General features: G+C 36.8%; 2 protein-coding genes across 3 annotated transcripts in view; one reads left to right on the top strand and one right to left on the bottom strand.

Annotated features, from left to right (window-relative positions):
• LOC127438923 (uncharacterized) overlaps nt 1–18,267 on the top strand; it is an 81,386-nt gene that overhangs the window by 18,211 nt on the left and 44,908 nt on the right. The window lies entirely within an intron of this gene.
• LOC127439028 (SLAM family member 5-like) overlaps nt 1–18,267 on the bottom strand; it is a 54,416-nt gene that overhangs the window by 32,491 nt on the left and 3,658 nt on the right. The gene's annotated exons all lie outside the window — the stretch shown is intronic.

The raw sequence follows: 18,267 nt of genomic DNA, 5'->3' as shown, positions 1-18,267 counted from the left end.
AGTTTCCACAGTCTGTGATGATTTGGGGTGCAATGTCATCTGCTGGTGTTGGTCCATTGTGTTTTTTGAAAACCAAAGTCACTGCACCCGTTTACCAAGAAATTTGAGCACTTCATGCTTCCTTCTGCTGACCAGCTTTTTAAAGATGCTGATTTCATTTTCCAGCAGGATTTGGCACCTGCCCACACTGCCAAAAGCACCAAAAGTTGGTTAAATGACCATGGTGTTGGTGTGCTTGACTGGCCAGCATACTCACCAGACCTGAACCCCATAGAGAATCTATGGGGTATTGTCAAGAGGAAAATGAGAAACAAGAGACCAAAAAATGCAGATGAGGTGAAGGCCACTGTCAAAGAAACCTGGGCTTCCATACCACCTCAGCAGTGCCACAAACTGATCACCTCCATGCCACGCCGAATTGAGGCAGTAATTAAAGCAAAAGGAGCCCCTACCAAGTATTGAGTACATATACAGTAAATGAACATACTTTCCAGAAGGCCAACTATTCACTAAAAATGTTTTTTTTTTTATTGGTCTTATGATGTATTCTAATTTGTTGAGATAGTGAATTGGTGGGTTTTTGTTAAATGTAAGCAAAATCACCACAATTAAAAGAACCAAAGACTTAAACTACTTCAGTCTGTGTGCATTGAATTTATTTAATACATGAGTTTCACAATTTGAGTTGAATTACTGAAATAAATGAACTTTTCCACGACATTCTAATTTATTGAGATGCATCTATATATATATATACAGGATATAATGTACATAGAACTGAATTGCTGATGCAATGGTAAACTGCCAGTCGGAGGTGATGTCATCAGATGTGCTGTCTGAATCTGATCTACAATCCAGGTCCTATGTCAGAAAACTAACTTTTACAGTGACAGCACGTAGTAAAGGGATGGTGTAGCCTCACAGCATCACCTCTTGGTGAAAAATACTTTCTGTGCTCCCACACGACTCTTGACACTTTTCAGTAGCTTCAATAAAAACCGGAAGTTGGATGCCAAAACCCAGAAGAGCAGCGCGATTAAAAGGGGTTGGATAAGGTCAATAAACACACTGGAATGTTTGGGCATAGCAATATGGTGGCACAATGGCTTCCAGGGGTGGACTCAGCCTGGGATTTTACATAGAAACTGACCCAAAAGTTGCTGAGCGGGGGGTGGTGGGGGTGCTGTCCTTTTCTGCATATCGCTGCCCCCTTCCGCATATTGCGACCCCATTTCGTGGCCGGCCCACCGGGAAAAGTCCCGGTTTTCCCAATGGCCAGTCCGCACCTGATGGTTCAATGTTATAACATCATCAGCAATCCAGTTCTATACTGTATTATAGAACTGTGTGGGGCTATTTGGTAAATAAAAGTAATAAAGTATGATTGTCGTGCTGAGTGACTCCAGCCAGGTCTCGTAAGCAACCAAATTGGCCCGGTTGCTAGGGAGGATAGAGTCACATGGGGTAATCTCCTCGTGGTCGCTATAATGTGGTTCGTTCTCGGTGGGGTGTGTGGTGAATTGAGCGTGGTTGCCGCGGTGGATGGCGTGAAACCTCCACACGCGCTATGTCTCCGTGGCAACGCGCTCAACAAGCCACGTGATAAGATGCGTGGGTTGACTGTCTGAGACGCGGAGGCAACTGGGATTCGTCCTCCGCCACCCGGACTGAGTCGAATCACTATGCGACCACGAGGACTTAGAGCGCATTGGGAATTGGGCATTCCAAATTGGAAGAAAAAGGGGAAAAATCCCCATCCCCCCCAAAATAAAATAAATAAATAAATAAATAAATAAAGTATGGTTGTGTTTTCGTGAACTTCTTATGGGACCTGCTAGTTTTTTATTTTATTAAAGGGACAGTTCACCCAAAAATGAAAATTCTCTCATCATTGACTCACCCTCATGCCATCCCAGATGTGTGACTTTCTTTCTTCTGCAGAACACAAATGAAGATTTTTAGAAGAATATTTCAGCTCTGTTGGTCCATACAATGAAAATGAATGGTGACCAGAACTTTCTTGCTCCAAAAATCACATAAAGGCAGCATACAAGTAATCCATAAGACTCCAGTGGTTAAATCCATGTCTTCTGAAGCAATATGATAGATGTGGGTGAGAAACAGATCAATATTTAAGTCCTTTTTTACTCTAAATTCCACTTTCACTTTTACATCGGAAAGTCACACGTGGTGCCTGTTTAATTTCACTTTCACATCTGAAAGTGAAAGTGGAGATTTAGATTAAAAAAATTAAATATTGATCTGTTTCTCACCCACCCCTATTATGTCACTTCTGAAGATATGGATTTAATCACTGGGGTCTTATGGATGACTTTTATGCTGACTTTATGGGATTTTCTTAAGATACAAAGGTCAGATCACCATTCACTTGCATTGTATGGACATTCAGAGCTGAAATATTCTTTTAAAAATCTTCATTTTTGCTCTGCTGAAGAAAGAAATCCATACACGTCTGGGATGGCATGAGGGTGAGTAAATGAAGGGAGAATCGTCATTTTTGGGTGAACTATGCCATTTATGGGAAAAGACTGGCAATAACATTCATCAGCATTTCTCCTTTTTTGTTCCATGGAAGAAAGAAGGTCATACAGGTCTGAAAGATCTCCATCTTGATTTGAGTTTTCTACAGATTCAGATCAAACAATTGCTCTCGATCTCTGTTTTTTTAATTTTTTTTAAACCAAGCCTATATTACAAAATAGTCTCATATACAATTTAAAAACTCATTTTGACACAATACTGACACAATAAAGACAATGTTTTTTTTTTTTTTATGCAATACTTGCCTTGTAAGCTGCCCCACCAGCTGGAAGTCCAACCAGCAGCAGAACACCAACACATATTCCTGATATTTCACCTGAAGACAGACCCTGTGCTGTAATGAAGAGATAAAGATTCTTTTTAGCAGAATCTGTCAGTCTGATCCATAACAAATACAAGAAAATGTCAGTGAAAAATGAAGATTTTTACAAGAATATTTCAGCCCTGTAGGTCCATACAATGCAAGTGAATGGGTGCCAGAGCTAAGAAGGTCAAAAAATTACATAAAGGAGGCATTAAAGTAATCCGTAAGACTCCAGTGGTTAAATCTATATTTTCAGAAGCTATATTATAGGTGTGGGTGATAAATAGATCAATATTAAAGTCCTTTTTTTTAATTTAATTTATTTTACATTTTACATTATAACCAATAATATTGTTATATTATTGGTTAGGTTTAGGTGTAGGGGTGGGGTTAGGTGTTACAATATTTACTTGCCTGTTACAGGTTTTATATTGTAGGGGTTAAGTTTAGGAATGGGGTTAGGTTAGGGGATCTAAAATATCAATACGGTAGTATAATGTAACTAAACTCATATTTAAAGGTATAATGAAACATACTGCGGTTAAACATACATGATCAATCCGAAGATTGCCGAGCCTGTGTTGGAACTGTGCGATCTGAGGTGAGAATGGCACAACAATGACGTTTTGATGGTGCAGGAAATGGGAGCCTAATCGATAGTTCTACCAGAGAGACTCACAGTAGTAAGATAGTTATGCCATTAATTTCCATTTTACCTTCATCTTGACGGAGGACCCCCCAACACCACCCACTGAACAACTCACCATTGACAGTAACATAGATAACATTATTGGATTGGCTATTGATGCTGTTTCCCTCCATGATTTGGCTGTTTAGGTTTGAGCTACTCCTCAGGTATTTTGCTTCATAGTGTCCAGTGTGCTCATTTGTTAAATTCTTGATGGTGAGATTTCTAGACTGATAATCCACCTGCATTCTGCCTTTGAACATCCCGTCATCACCATCATATAAACTAGTTGTACTGGCATTTCCACTGATTCGAGCAATGAGATTGCCATTAAAATACCATTGCACCGTTTCATTTGGTTGTTTGTTAAATCCAGGGTCTAGAGTGACAGAATCTCCCTCGCTCACTGTCTTAATGTTACCTGTCTCAACACCAAACACACCTGGGAAAAGAAAAAAACAGTTGCTGATAGGTATTTTTGTATTGTTACTTAATACAGCTTCAGATATTTTAACTTTTGGAGATTCAAATTTTATCTCTACATATTGTATTATGATACAGAACATTCATTAATTAACAGTATTAAATTACATCCAAAATGTGTATTTGCTCACACCCCGTCGACAGAAACAGCTTAAACCAACCAAGGGTGGTTTGCTGGTTTTGGCTGGTCAACCAGCCTGGCCAAGCTGGTGTTTAGATGGCTTAGACCAGGGGTGGGCAAAGTTTTTGGTACCGGGGCCACACCGGGCCTTAAGTAGTGCATGTGGGGCACATTGTATTCCTTTTGAGATACAATGTTCTGCATTGATTTGGTTCTTGTATCTTTTAAGCCCAGAAATAGCCGTGTACACATTCTAACTCACAATGCACAGTTTTGTGTTTTTGAAGTGTTCATTCTGCAATTGCCTGAAAAATAATGCTCTACAATACATTTCTATCAAGCATTAGAAAAACTTGATAAAGAGTAAGTATAATTATAAATTGTTTATTTTACCATCTCGACTTCCCTGGTAATTTATTATTAAAATTAAAGGAATATTCCGGAATATTCAATACAAGTTTAGCTCAGTCGGCAGCATTTGCGGCATAATATTGATTACCACAATCTAATTACATTTGACTTGCCCCTCATTTTCTTTAAAAAAGCAAAAATGTGTGTTCTAGCGAGACACGTACAATGGAAGTCAATGGGGGACAATCCGTAAATGTTAAAATACTCACTGTTTCAAAAGTATAGACACAATGTGTGTAAACATGATTTTAGTGTGATAAAATCACTTACTAACCACATCGTGGAAAGTTAGACAATTTTACAACTTCGTTGCCATGACAATGTAATGTCAGCAAACCCTAAAATTACGTAACTTTACAGCTGAAATAATACATGAGTTTTATGTAGTAATATAAGTAGTAATGTAAGTGCTTTTGTAAAATTATACGCTCATTTTTGTCTTAAAACCCTCCAAAAATGGACTCCATTCACTTCCATTGTAAGTGTCTCACTGTAACCCAGATTTGAGCTTTTTATAAAGAAAAGGAGGGACGAGTCAAAATTCATTTTTGTGGTAATCAGCATTATGCCAAAAATGCTGTTGATTGAGCTTAACCTGTGTTGAACCCGGAACATTCTCTACATTGGGGGTCAATATTATATATATATATATTAGAGAATTATAGAAAGATTCTGAAAGCTTCTTTTAATGTTTGACACAAAGCGGACCCATTTACTTATTTTATTCTTAAAACATTAACCGTTTTTGTTCTAAGTGGCTCATGATACGGGTCTTGCCAATGTGTTTGTCCGCCAATGGTTTGACTTCCCAAATATATTTTTTAAGATATTTGAAGATGAACTGATGTTCCACTGAATCTAATACTTAGCAATAATAATAATAATAATAATAAATTAAATATAGATCTATTATCATCAATAAGTTCTGAATAGTCTTATTTGTGAATTTTTCATGAAGATAGTTTATTTCATCACTTACAGACTTCAGTAATGATTTCAATCTTTTGAATTATGGACAGTAATTTAGAATCATTGTTTTAATCAACAAATCATATGCCAATTATCAATAAAGTTTGTCTGTTTGGTTTGGATCACTGTAATTATTCGTCAAGTTAGAAGTGGTTGGAAAGTGAACAGAACTGGTATAAATAAACTGCATCACTTACAATCCCAAAACCAATACCATTCACAAAAAGAAAAAACCCCAGAGTGATAGGTTCATATTCCTCATGTTTATTTAACCCTTTCATGGCCTGTGTCTGTTCCAATGGACATCTATTCTCTCTGGTGCTTTTTTAAGGTTTTTGTCATTTGGTGTGACCAGAATCACAATGAATGAGTCAAAATATGAGTGTCACACATTGTTACAGTTTTAACAAAAAAAAAAATTTTTTTAATTGTGACATAAGGCAAAAATATGGCATAATTTAAACACTTAGTTTTTAAGTTAAGCTGAGATGTGATTTTAGTGTAAGCACTATCAATGCTTAAATCCTTGCTATTAGTCAATTAATATATTGAAAATCATTTGATTTCTTAAAAACAACCAGATTCCACAATGATTTACAGTAGCACTAACTAAACATGATCATAAACTGATTTGTTTTTATTTTATTTTTTGATTATTTATTATCATTTATGGTTGCATTTAGAGTAGAAATAAAGCATTAAAAGGGTTAAGAATACCTACCTAAAATAAAATAAAAACATTTTTAAGAGAAAGACAAAGTTGTATAAATGAAACAGCATCATCTTTCCTAGATGAAAGCTGGAACTGAAACTATGACAAATACATATCTTACCATTGACAAGGAAAACAGAGAGAGTGAGTGAAAAATAGCCTCCCATCATTTTCACCGCTGTTCTTCTGATAAATCAATGAAGATTTTGAGGAGATTCAAACAAACGTCCTCTGTTTTGGTTTAAAGGTGGTGCAAGTGAAAGATGCCTGTAACTGTACTGAACTTACTGATGGGGGCGGGGTTATGGTTTTGGTAGACAACCTCAATTGTTCTCCTAAACATGGGAAATGGAAATCCCCCATCCAGTTTCATCAATGCTACAAAAAGTATTAATGTAGTCCCAACTCAAATTAAGTAAACTTCATTTTTATACATTTAATTGGATAGAACGTAATGAAATCAAGTTAAGACAAAATGTTCCAGAATTTCATTTTAATTACGTAAACTGAACAACCTGCAAAAAAAAAAAAACTTTTTTTTGAGTGTGGCTCAAAAAACAAAATGCAAACAAATGTATTACCACCCATGACATACTGTACACCCACTGTGGTACAGAATTCAATATTGGTTTATTAAAATACAAGTTATATCGGGCGAGAGTGGATTAGAACGCAGAACCCTTTTTACTTCAGGCAAACATTTTACAAGACTAATCAATCATCCTATCAAATGCTCTGATCCTTGTATTTATCTACTGACTATCAAAATCTCAGGACCAACAATGACAGACAGACAGACAGACAGACAGACAGACAGATAGACAGACAGATAGATAGATAGATAGATAGATAGATAGATAGATAGATAGAAATGACAGACAGACAGACAGACAGACAGACAGACAGATAGATAGATAGATAGATAGAAATGACAGACAGACAGAGAGACAGACAGATAGATAGATAGATAGATAGATAGATAGATAGATAGATAGATAGATAGATAGAAAGAAATGACAGACAGACAGACAGACAGATAGATAGATAGACATAGAAATGACAGACAGACAGACAGAGAGACAGACAGAAAGATAGATAGATAGATAGATAGATAGATAGATAGATAGAAATGACAGACAGACAGAGAGACAGACAGATAGATAGATAGATAGATAGATAGATAGATAGATAGATAGATAGATAGAAATGACAGACAGACAGACAGACAGAGAGACAGACAGATAGATAGATAGATAGATAGATAGATAGATAGATATGACAGACAGACAGACAGAGAGACAGACAGATAGATAGATAGAAATGACAGACAGACAGACAGACAGACAGACAGACAGATAGATAGATAGATAGATAGATAGAAATGACAGACAGACAGACAGACAGAGAGACAGACAGATAGATAGATAGATAGATAGATAGATAGATAGATATGACAGACAGACAGACAGAGAGACAGACAGATAGATAGATAGAAATGACAGACAGACAGACAGACAGACAGACAGACAGATAGATAGATAGATAGATAGATAGAAATGACAGACAGACAGACAGAGAGACAGACAGAAAAATAGATAGATAGATAGATAGATAGATAGATAGATAGAAATGACAGACAGACAGACAGACAGATAGATAGATAGATAGATAGATAGAAATGACAGACAGACAGACAGACAGAGAGACAGACAGATAGATAGATAGATAGATAGATAGATAGATAGATAGATAGATAGAAATGACAGACAGACAGAGAGACAGACAGACAGATAGATAGATAGATAGATAGATAGATAGATAGATAGATAGATAGATAGATAGATAGAAATGTCAGACAGACAGACAGACAGAGAGACAGACAGATAGATAGATAGATAGATAGATATGACAGACAGACAGACAGAGAGACAGACAGATATATAGATAGAAATGACAGACAGACAGACAGACAGACAGACAGATAGATAGATAGATAGATACATAGAAATGACAGACAGACAGACAGACAGAGAGACAGACAGAAAGATAGATAGATAGATAGATAGATAGATAGATAGATAGATAGATAGATAGATAGATAGAAATGACAGACAGACAGACAGACAGATAGATAGATAGATAGAAATGACAGACAGACAGACAGAGAGACAGACAGATAGATAGATAGATAGATAGATAGATAGATAGATAGATAGAAATGACAGACAGACAGACAGACAGATAGATAGATAGATAGATAGATAGATAGATAGATAGATAGATAGATAGATAGATAGATAGAAATGACAGACAGACAGACAGACAGATAGATAGATAGATAGATAGATAGATAGATAGATAGATAGATAGATAGAAATGACAGACAGAGAGACAGACAGAGAGACAGACAGATAGATAGATAGATAGATAGATAGATAGATAGATAGACAGACAGAGAGACAGACAGATAGATAGATAGAAATGACAGACAGACAGACAGACAGACAGACAGAGAGACAGACAGATAGATAGATAGAAATGACAGACAGAAAGACAGACAGACAGACAGACAGAGAGACAGACAGATAGATAGATAGATAGATAGATAGATAGATAGATAGATAGATAGAAATGACAGACAGACAGACAGAGAGACAGACATACAGATAGATAGATAGATAGATAGATAGATAGATAGATAGATAGATAGATAGATAGAAATGACAGACAGACAGACAGACAGACAGATAGATAGATAGATAGATAGATAGATAGATAGAAATGACAGACAGACAGACAGACAGACAGAGAGACAGACAGATAGATAGATAGATAGATATATAGATAGATAGACAGACAGACAGAGAGACAGACAGATAGATAGATAGAAATGACAGACAGACAGACAGACAGACAGAGAGACAGACAGACAGACAGATAGATAGATAGAAATGACAGACAGACAGACAGACAGATAGATAGATAGATAGATAGATAGAAATGACAGACAGACAGACAGAGAGACAGACAGATATATAGATAGAAATGACAGACAGACAGACAGACAGACAGACAGATAGATAGATAGATAGATACATAGAAATGACAGACAGACAGACAGACAGAGAGACAGACAGAAAGATAGATAGATAGATAGATAGATAGATAGATAGATAGATAGATAGATAGATAGATAGATAGAAATGACAGACAGACAGACAGACAGATAGATAGATAGATAGAAATGACAGACAGACAGACAGAGAGACAGACAGATAGATAGATAGATAGATAGATAGATAGATAGATAGATAGATAGAAATGACAGACAGACAGACAGACAGATAGATAGATAGATAGATAGATAGATAGATAGATAGATAGATAGAAATGACAGACAGACAGACAGACAGATAGATAGATAGATAGATAGATAGATAGATAGATAGATAGATAGATAGAAATGACAGACAGAGAGACAGACAGAGAGACAGACAGATAGATAGATAGATAGATAGATAGATAGATAGATAGACAGACAGAGAGACAGACAGATAGATAGATAGAAATGACAGACAGACAGACAGACAGACAGACAGAGAGACAGACAGATAGATAGATAGAAATGACAGACAGAAAGACAGACAGACAGACAGACAGAGAGACAGACAGATAGATAGATAGATAGATAGATAGATAGATAGATAGATAGATAGAAATGACAGACAGACAGACAGAGAGACAGACAGACAGATAGATAGATAGATAGATAGATAGATAGATAGATAGATAGATAGAAATGACAGACAGACAGACAGAAAGACAGATAGATAGATAGATAGATAGATAGATAGATAGATAGAAATGACAGACAGACAGACAGACAGACAGAGAGACAGACAGACAGACAGATAGATAGATAGAAATGACAGACAGACAGACAGACAGATAGATAGATAGATAGATAGATAGAAATGACAGACAGACAGACAGACAGACAGAGAGACAGACAGACAGATAGATAGATAGATAGAAATGACAGACAGACAGATAGATAGAAATGACAGACAGACAGACAGAGAGACAGACAGACAGATAGATAGATAGATAGATAGATAGATAGATAGATAGATAGATAGATAGATAGATAGATAGATAGAAATGACAGACAGACAGACAGACAGAGAGACAGACAGACAGATAGATAGAAATGACAGACACACAGACAGACAGACAGATAGATAGATAGAAATGACAGACAGACAGACAGACAGATAGACAGATAGATAGATAGATAGATAGATAGAAATGACAGACAGACAGACAGACAGACAGATAGACAGATAGATAGATAGATATATATATAGATAGATAGATAGATAGATAGATAGATAGAAATGACAGACAGACAGACAGACAGACAGACAGATAGATAGATAGATAGATAGATAGATAGATAGATAGATAGATAGATAGATAGAAATGACAGACAGACAGACAGACAGACAGATAGACAGATAGACAGATAGACAGATAGATAGATAGATATATAGACAGACAGACAGATAGATAGATAGATAGATAGATAGATAGATAGGTTGGTTGGTTGACAAGTTCACCAATGGCTGATGCGATGAATCAAATCAAATCCCTTTATTGTCACTCAACCATAAACACAAGTGCAACAGTGAGTGAAAGTCTTGTATGCGGTTCCAAGCAACATAGCAGTCATGACAATAACAATAAACATCTGATTTACACATAACACAGTTTACACATCTTGTTACACAACACAATATACAATATACACCTAATAATATACAATATCACCCCCCAGGAAGCCAGGAAGCTCTCTTAGTGCAGTAGTTAGTTAGATAGTGTTAGCCACTCTGCATTTTCTTACAGATTGTGTTCCTGCAATGCTTTCCATTTCATTTTCGAGGAAGGACAACGGGGAAAAGAAAAGCAACTTTATGCTGGTAACAATGCCAATTTCTAAACCACTTCTAAGCCCAACTCACGTACTTGCCAAAACAATGTTCCTCTGCAAGTAACTTGCAGTTTTATGCTTCAACCGCTAGAGGGCCAAAAGTTACATAGTGTAGCTTTAAATAGCTTCAATGCAGTTAGCTACTTTTTGTTACTAACTTGTAGTGTAGCTATCTGCTTTTTTAAAAGAGTAGCCTGACTATATCACTACTTGATGAGTATCTTGTAACTTGGAAAGATACAGTTTCAAAGTAGCTTCCCCAACACTGCACCATACTATAAAGTATGTTAAAACATATACAGTATGTGTACATATTTGAGAGATATCTAAGGAGTACAAGAAAATCTATAAATGTCTTGACATGAACAGTTTTTCTTATGTCATTGAAACTTTTGCAAGATAACCTAATGGAATTACACATACTCACCAGTGTTACTGCAGCCGGTGCCAGCCAGACATCACTTCAGTCTACTACTATTGACTTCAGAGGATGAACTGATGCCAACTTCAACAGTAAGACATGGGATACTTCATATGCCACTGCCTGAACCTTGGATTTATGCACAATTTACAATCATATTTTAATAAAACTACACAATGATGACTCTAAGACTTTATAGATATTACAGTTTCATTTTCAGTTAATGCATGATCTTCTGTACAGCTTCTTTGAAATGATGCGTGTTGTGAAAAGCAGTATACAAATAAAAATGTCTTGACTTGTAATGTAGGAAATCCAATACACACCCTCACAAAAGCTGCACTGGCCTGTTTTATAACCACTTGCTCCCTCAGGACCTGTGAGATCTGTCATAATTTCACTGTATTTACAAAAGTTCCTGTATTTATTTTCTGAGAAAATGGCGGAGAAGTAACATATACACATTATATAGTGATACTAGTATATCAGCATCCCTATGATGAATAAACGAAAATACAGAAACTGCAATGCATGCTAAGAAGATGTACACCATCCCAGTCATGCGTAAAAAAAAAAAAAAAAGAGTTTCATCATATTATTTAAATCATCACTCAATCATGTTTCCGGAGGTCCCTGAGAGACTTTTTTGTTTTGTCAATAAATAATTTGTTAAATATCGCAGTTTATAGTTACATTTTCGGTTTATTAGTATACAGTAAATTACTGTGGCGTTTTTTAAGCTTTTTGGCAAAGCTTTCTGACTTTCATCTATGGTGTTTAGAGCACATTTAATTAGATTAAGCCCCCCATTGCACAGCTGTGGTTAAACGAACAATGATTTACACAATTTTCTTTCCTTCCACAAGCAAGTAGAACCTGCATTACTTATCTCAGAGGACTGTATTGCCACATCTACAATTTCACTGAGGAAAGACTGGGTTATTTCTCTTGAGTACCACAGGTTTCATCTTTCACCTTATTTTTCACTGTAAATCAACTCTGACTCATGGTTCTGCCAACCCCCTTTATCACCTGTCCATTCACATGAGGAGATAAAAAGTGAAATATCACAGATTTATTATATTTCATATTTAGTAACAGCAAATCAAACAATAGAATCTTGTAGTATATTAGGTGCAGAAGAACAAACAATTGCTATGCAAAATTACTTGAATCTAAGGAAACCCAAACTTTTAACCCTGGAATTCCTCAAAGCCGTAAAACTAAGAGACAAAATGGCACCCTAAAGTCTGGCATGGCCCAGCTAAATGAGACGAACCACATCTTGCCAATAAAACAAACAAAAGAGACTTGTGCCGAGAACACACTCCCTGGAAAACCCAGGAAAAGCTAAGACACACTCCTTTTGTCCTTTGATATAAACCAATTCGCTACACTTAAAATAAACTGATCAGGAGATCCTGAGACATCTGATCATTATTCTGCAAACAGCAGCTAAAAAAGAAGTCCCTTTGTTTAATTAATTTGGTAACACACGAATACTTAATGAGACATTTCCTGTATCACATGACTACCGTCATTGTTCAAGACACAGAGATTGAACAGACTGGATCTGAACTGTTGAACTTCTCTTTAGCAGGACAGACTAATGCTCATCAATTCAAATGCACAAATGAACTTTTCAAGTGTATCTCAGGACATCTCATCTTAATTTAGGAACTTTGACACAATCGCAAATCTTACTTTACTCTAATTTTATCCTGCACATAATCTGCTAAAGTGCCTAGAACTCTCGTTCAAGGTTTAACCTGATAATATACCCTGACAGTCGTGCTTCTCATAACGTGTAATGTATTATCCGTGTTAAAACTAAAAAACGAAGTTTTTATCATGCATTATAACTGAATTATATCTGTAAGCGTTTGGTATGTAATTGATTGTCTCTTAAATTCCAGAATGATGGTGTGAAGTATTTTTGGGTTATTTTCAGTTATAGTCTTCTTATGAAATTCATGATAAAAATGTTCAGTTTTTGAGCAGAAAACTGACAAACCTTGGAACAAAGGCCATAAAATATTTATCTTGAGGGGAGGACACCATTGACCATGTGCCTCTGAAAAGCCGCCTCTGATTGGCTAAGAGCCTCTTTGGGGTGTGAACAAACCAAATGGGTTAAAAGACCAGCCTAGACAACCCCCTTCTTTCCGCTTCTTCGGCTCTCTTGCTTCATCACTTCCTCCGTGCTCTTGCTCTCGTGGCTTGTTTGTATTCGGGAACACCCCACAAGACCTGCCGTTCTGGAGATGCTCTGACGCAGTCGTCTAGCCATCACAATTTGGCCCTTGTCAAAGTCGCTCAGATCCTTACGCTTGCCCATTTTTCCTGGTTTCAACACATGAAATTCAAGAACTGACTGTTCACTTGCTGCCTAATATATCCCACCCCTTGACAGGTGCCATTGTGATGGAATAATCAATGTTATTCACTTCACCTGTCAGTGGTTTTAATGTTGTGGCGGATCAGCGTATATTCATACCAGAGCATGTGAGCAGAGTGTAGAGTGGAGCGGTTATAATTCCACCTGAGCGAAGAGTGAAAGTATTGTTTGTATTCAAAGATAATTTGACTGTGGTATATTTTGATAAATAATCTCGTCACTTGATTTTTTTCAAAGTTCTTTGCTCCAAAGCTCAGAACCATACCTAAAAGATTTGTGATATTATTTTCAATAAGCCATGAGAATAATATTACTTAATTACTTAATCATAATTCCCTTATTAAAGCTAATACCTTACAATAGAACTTGTGAGCGGATACAAAGAGACGTATTACGATTTTAATGGCGGAGAATTTTATTCAGACAAATAATCTAATTATTTGTCACTTATCTTTCTTATAACGGTTGTCGACTATAACAAGGCTCTTGGAATGAGGAAGCGGGAGACGGTGAATCAAACTCAAAGGCAAGTTTATTAATAACAAAAATACGTTCGCTAAATGCACAATGGTGTAGCTTCAGATTAAACACTCTCCAAGGAAACGGCAGTGGCCAACACACACATAGCTTGTCAGCTGGTCTCTCTTTGTCACTGCGGTCTGGTCCCTTTTTATTTCCTCGTGTCTCACTGTGTACATAGAAACAGCAATTACCAGCAATTCATCTCAGGTGAAAACCCTTACTGCTTCCTCTCTCCCCAGACGCTCGACCACACCCTCACCTCCACGAAGACCTCAGGAGATTTTCTGAATATAATGAACATAGACAAGTTCCTCTTCTAGAATGAAGTGTAGCTTTATTCTCAAGACTTGATCTTCCACTAAATGAAGATTTCATACCAAGACCAATGGTGCAGAAACTACATCAATAACTCAACCCTAGTGATATCATGGTACTTTTAGTTAGTGAGGGTATAAGTAGACCTACACTTTCAGAAATCTTGCTCGTGTGATTTATTTTTCAAGCAGACAGATTTTGATGTTCCACACGGATACCAAAAGAAACCAATCACCTTTCGCTAATCACATCTGCCATGAGATGATCACTGACCTAGTTTTAAGAACTGTGTTGCACTCTTTTTCTGTTGCAAAATGGATCAACTTTAATTTCTTAGCATTTACGAATTATGAAATATAGAAAATATCAATACAAATTTTTGTTATAAATGGCATAGTATAAAAAATCTTGTTTTAGGGCAGCTGTTGATTGACAGGTGGAACTCGTGCTTGGGGAGACAAAAATCATTTCAGCCTATCCACTGTCATGTATATTCCATTATAATGGATGCTACGCCTCTGCCTGTCAAAATGACGGATAAAGACTTTTTCTAGTGCAACCTCTGGGCATGATGTGTAGAATATCTGGACAATTTACTGGTCAGGTTACACCATAGGACACTTCTGAAACTTTTTAAATATTGGGCTGCGTTTTCGTGAGTGCGCAAAGAGCAGCGCTACACGCTACGACCATGCGCATTTTCGTATTTAATTTTCGTGCGCTAATTCTAAGTGGAATTTTTGTAACAGCTCAAAGCACAAGTGGTCATGGGTTGGAGTTTTTGTACAAACTGTGAGTGTATTGTATGTTAATGAAGTGGTGCAAATCACAATTTGCTATTTTCCTGAGAAGTAGGTCATTGCGCTAAGACATTTGAAAACCATGTCTTATCCACGTCTTATGTTTAATCATTTGCAGTTTGGAGATTTCACTAGTAGATGGTAATAAATTTCATGTCCAACCTCTGAAAATATAGTGAAACTTCAAACAATGACAGTCACTGTTGTTGCTGTTTTATGAAACAAACATTTATGAGATTTGTGTTAAACTATCTATAGGTCATGGTTTATTTTTAAATTATTATTATTATTAGGGGCCATATTATTAAGTCACCTATTGTATCCGATAGTATTATTATTAGTCTTACCCAATGGGAGTCTATGTCAGCCCTATGAATGGTAATTAGGAAAATAATGAAATTTGTCTGATTACTCTCCTCCTGATGATTCATATGGACCCATAACTTTAAAACTCTGCCCATAACAGTGGCCGCCATATTGTAGTTTATACAATATGAATGATTTGCACATACAATGGCTCAAAATAATCTCCAGACTGAGCTGCACAGAATAAATAATACGTTTAATTAATTTACACAAAGTTGACAAGGTCAATGTAAAAAAGGATATGAGGCTACATCTTGGCAATGGTTTATCGTATAGAAGTAAATCTTTGTATGCTTCATTAGGACCATGATCTGAGGGTTTTTTTAAAATTCTGGAATTTTATTAAAATTCCAAATACCCTTTATTCAATAAGGTACTTGGGGCGTTCGTGACCCCCTGCATCATATGCTTAAATTCCCAGAAATTTAAGGGGCATACAAATGCAGTCTTAGGCTTGTCTTTTTCTTCCATTGCAACTTGGCAATATCCAGATTTTAAATCCATCACGGAGAGCCACTGCGATCTTGCAAGTGCAGAAAACTACTCCTCCAGGTTTGGCAGTGCATAAGCATCTCGTATGGTTTGCATATTTATTTTTCTGTAGTCTACACATAGGCGTACATCACCGTTCTTCATACGAACTACCACTATGGGCAAGGCAAAAGGTGACTCAGACTCTCTGATTGAACAGGGTTTGCAAACGGCTCTTTACAGGCTCATTATCTTGTGGGTGAACTGGGGCGTGCTCGCAATTGAAAGGTGTCTCATCTTTTAATTTGATATGATGCTTTATCTTAGTAGCATGTCCGAAGTCAAGATCATGATGGGAAAACACATCAGGGAAAGAATTCAGCTTCTGTTTAATGCGACTCTTCCACTCCTCAGGTAATGGAGACTGTCCAGAATCAAACTGGAACTTATCATTCTGAGTTCTCATTGCTAACTGGTTCAGCATTCGATGTCCTTTTCATAGGGTCTTGAAACAGTTGATGTGGTACATTAAGTTCAGCTAAGACACAATTACTGGGAATGTAATGTCATGATTGGTTTCATTCCTTAGAAAGATTGGCACTTTAAATGGACTGGTTGTGAAAGAAATTATAATAGTTAGGTATATTATATTATAACATTATTATTTATATATATAAATACTGTAAGCTAGAAAATGCAGAGTTGGGGCAGCCCTGTGTTGTGCTTATGAGTTGAAATGGATGACCAGTCTGTTTTTCAGGCAGAAGACAATATCTCTTTGTTCAGATTGCTAAGGGTCAGATCGTGTGACAACTTGTTTGTTCAAGGATATACAATACGTCCCTAAAAACATTTTGATGAGTTCTTATCACATGAGAAATCTGCTGAGGTCAGATCACATATAACTTGTTAACAACCTATACAAGCCTGCCATGTATGTGTTCGAGAGAAGCCACAGGAGCTTCTCCCGCCGGCCGGGTGGTATGAATAAAGTGCTGAGGAAAAGACTGCACTGTGTCCTGTAGTGTGTTTGCAACACTCTCACTCGTGTAAATTATAGGTGGAGAGTTTCCATGATACTGGTCTTTGGTAAAGTAATCAGACAGTTGTCCACAAACACCCCACCAGGAAGAACAGACTCTGATGGTTGCTCTAATAAAGCCCATGTCTCACCACCAATTGAACTGCCATGAAGGATGCATCCTTCACGTAGAGTTTTTTGACCAGCAGGAAGAATTTCTTTTTTCTGACCCTTAAGTTTCACTAAACCAAGTCTACCACTGGTGGCTTGTTTGTTCCTTCTATGGAGTATTTGCCAGACTTGACTGTAGCCATAGCGAGAAGAGCTACTTCGAAGTGGAGGCTGTTGATTGCACTGCTCATACACAGCATCTAGCATGTTAGTGCCAATTAACAAGGTTACCTCACTGCTTGATTTGGTATCTGGAACAACTAGAGCAAGTGTGGATATTTTAGGCTCTGACTCAAGGAAATCTTTAAAGAACTTATTAGAGACTTCAACAATTCCCATATAATTGCACTGATTGACCATTTGCTCCCTCTACATTAAGTAAGTGGCTGATCAGATGAATAGATTGGTCAGAAAGATGGCTATTGTAGAATGACTGAGCCACAGTCATGACTTGTGATCCTTTATCTAACAGACAACTTCATTCTGTTCCATATACTTTTTCTACAGCAGTGCACTTTTCTCCAACAAGTTGTCTTGGCGGC

The sequence above is a fragment of the Myxocyprinus asiaticus genome, chromosome 50 (genome assembly GCF_019703515.2).
Source record: "Myxocyprinus asiaticus isolate MX2 ecotype Aquarium Trade chromosome 50, UBuf_Myxa_2, whole genome shotgun sequence".
Classification (NCBI taxonomy): Eukaryota; Metazoa; Chordata; class Actinopteri; order Cypriniformes; family Catostomidae; genus Myxocyprinus; species Myxocyprinus asiaticus.
Note: the sequence above shows the minus strand (reverse complement) of the source record. Positions and strands in the feature narration are given on the sequence as shown.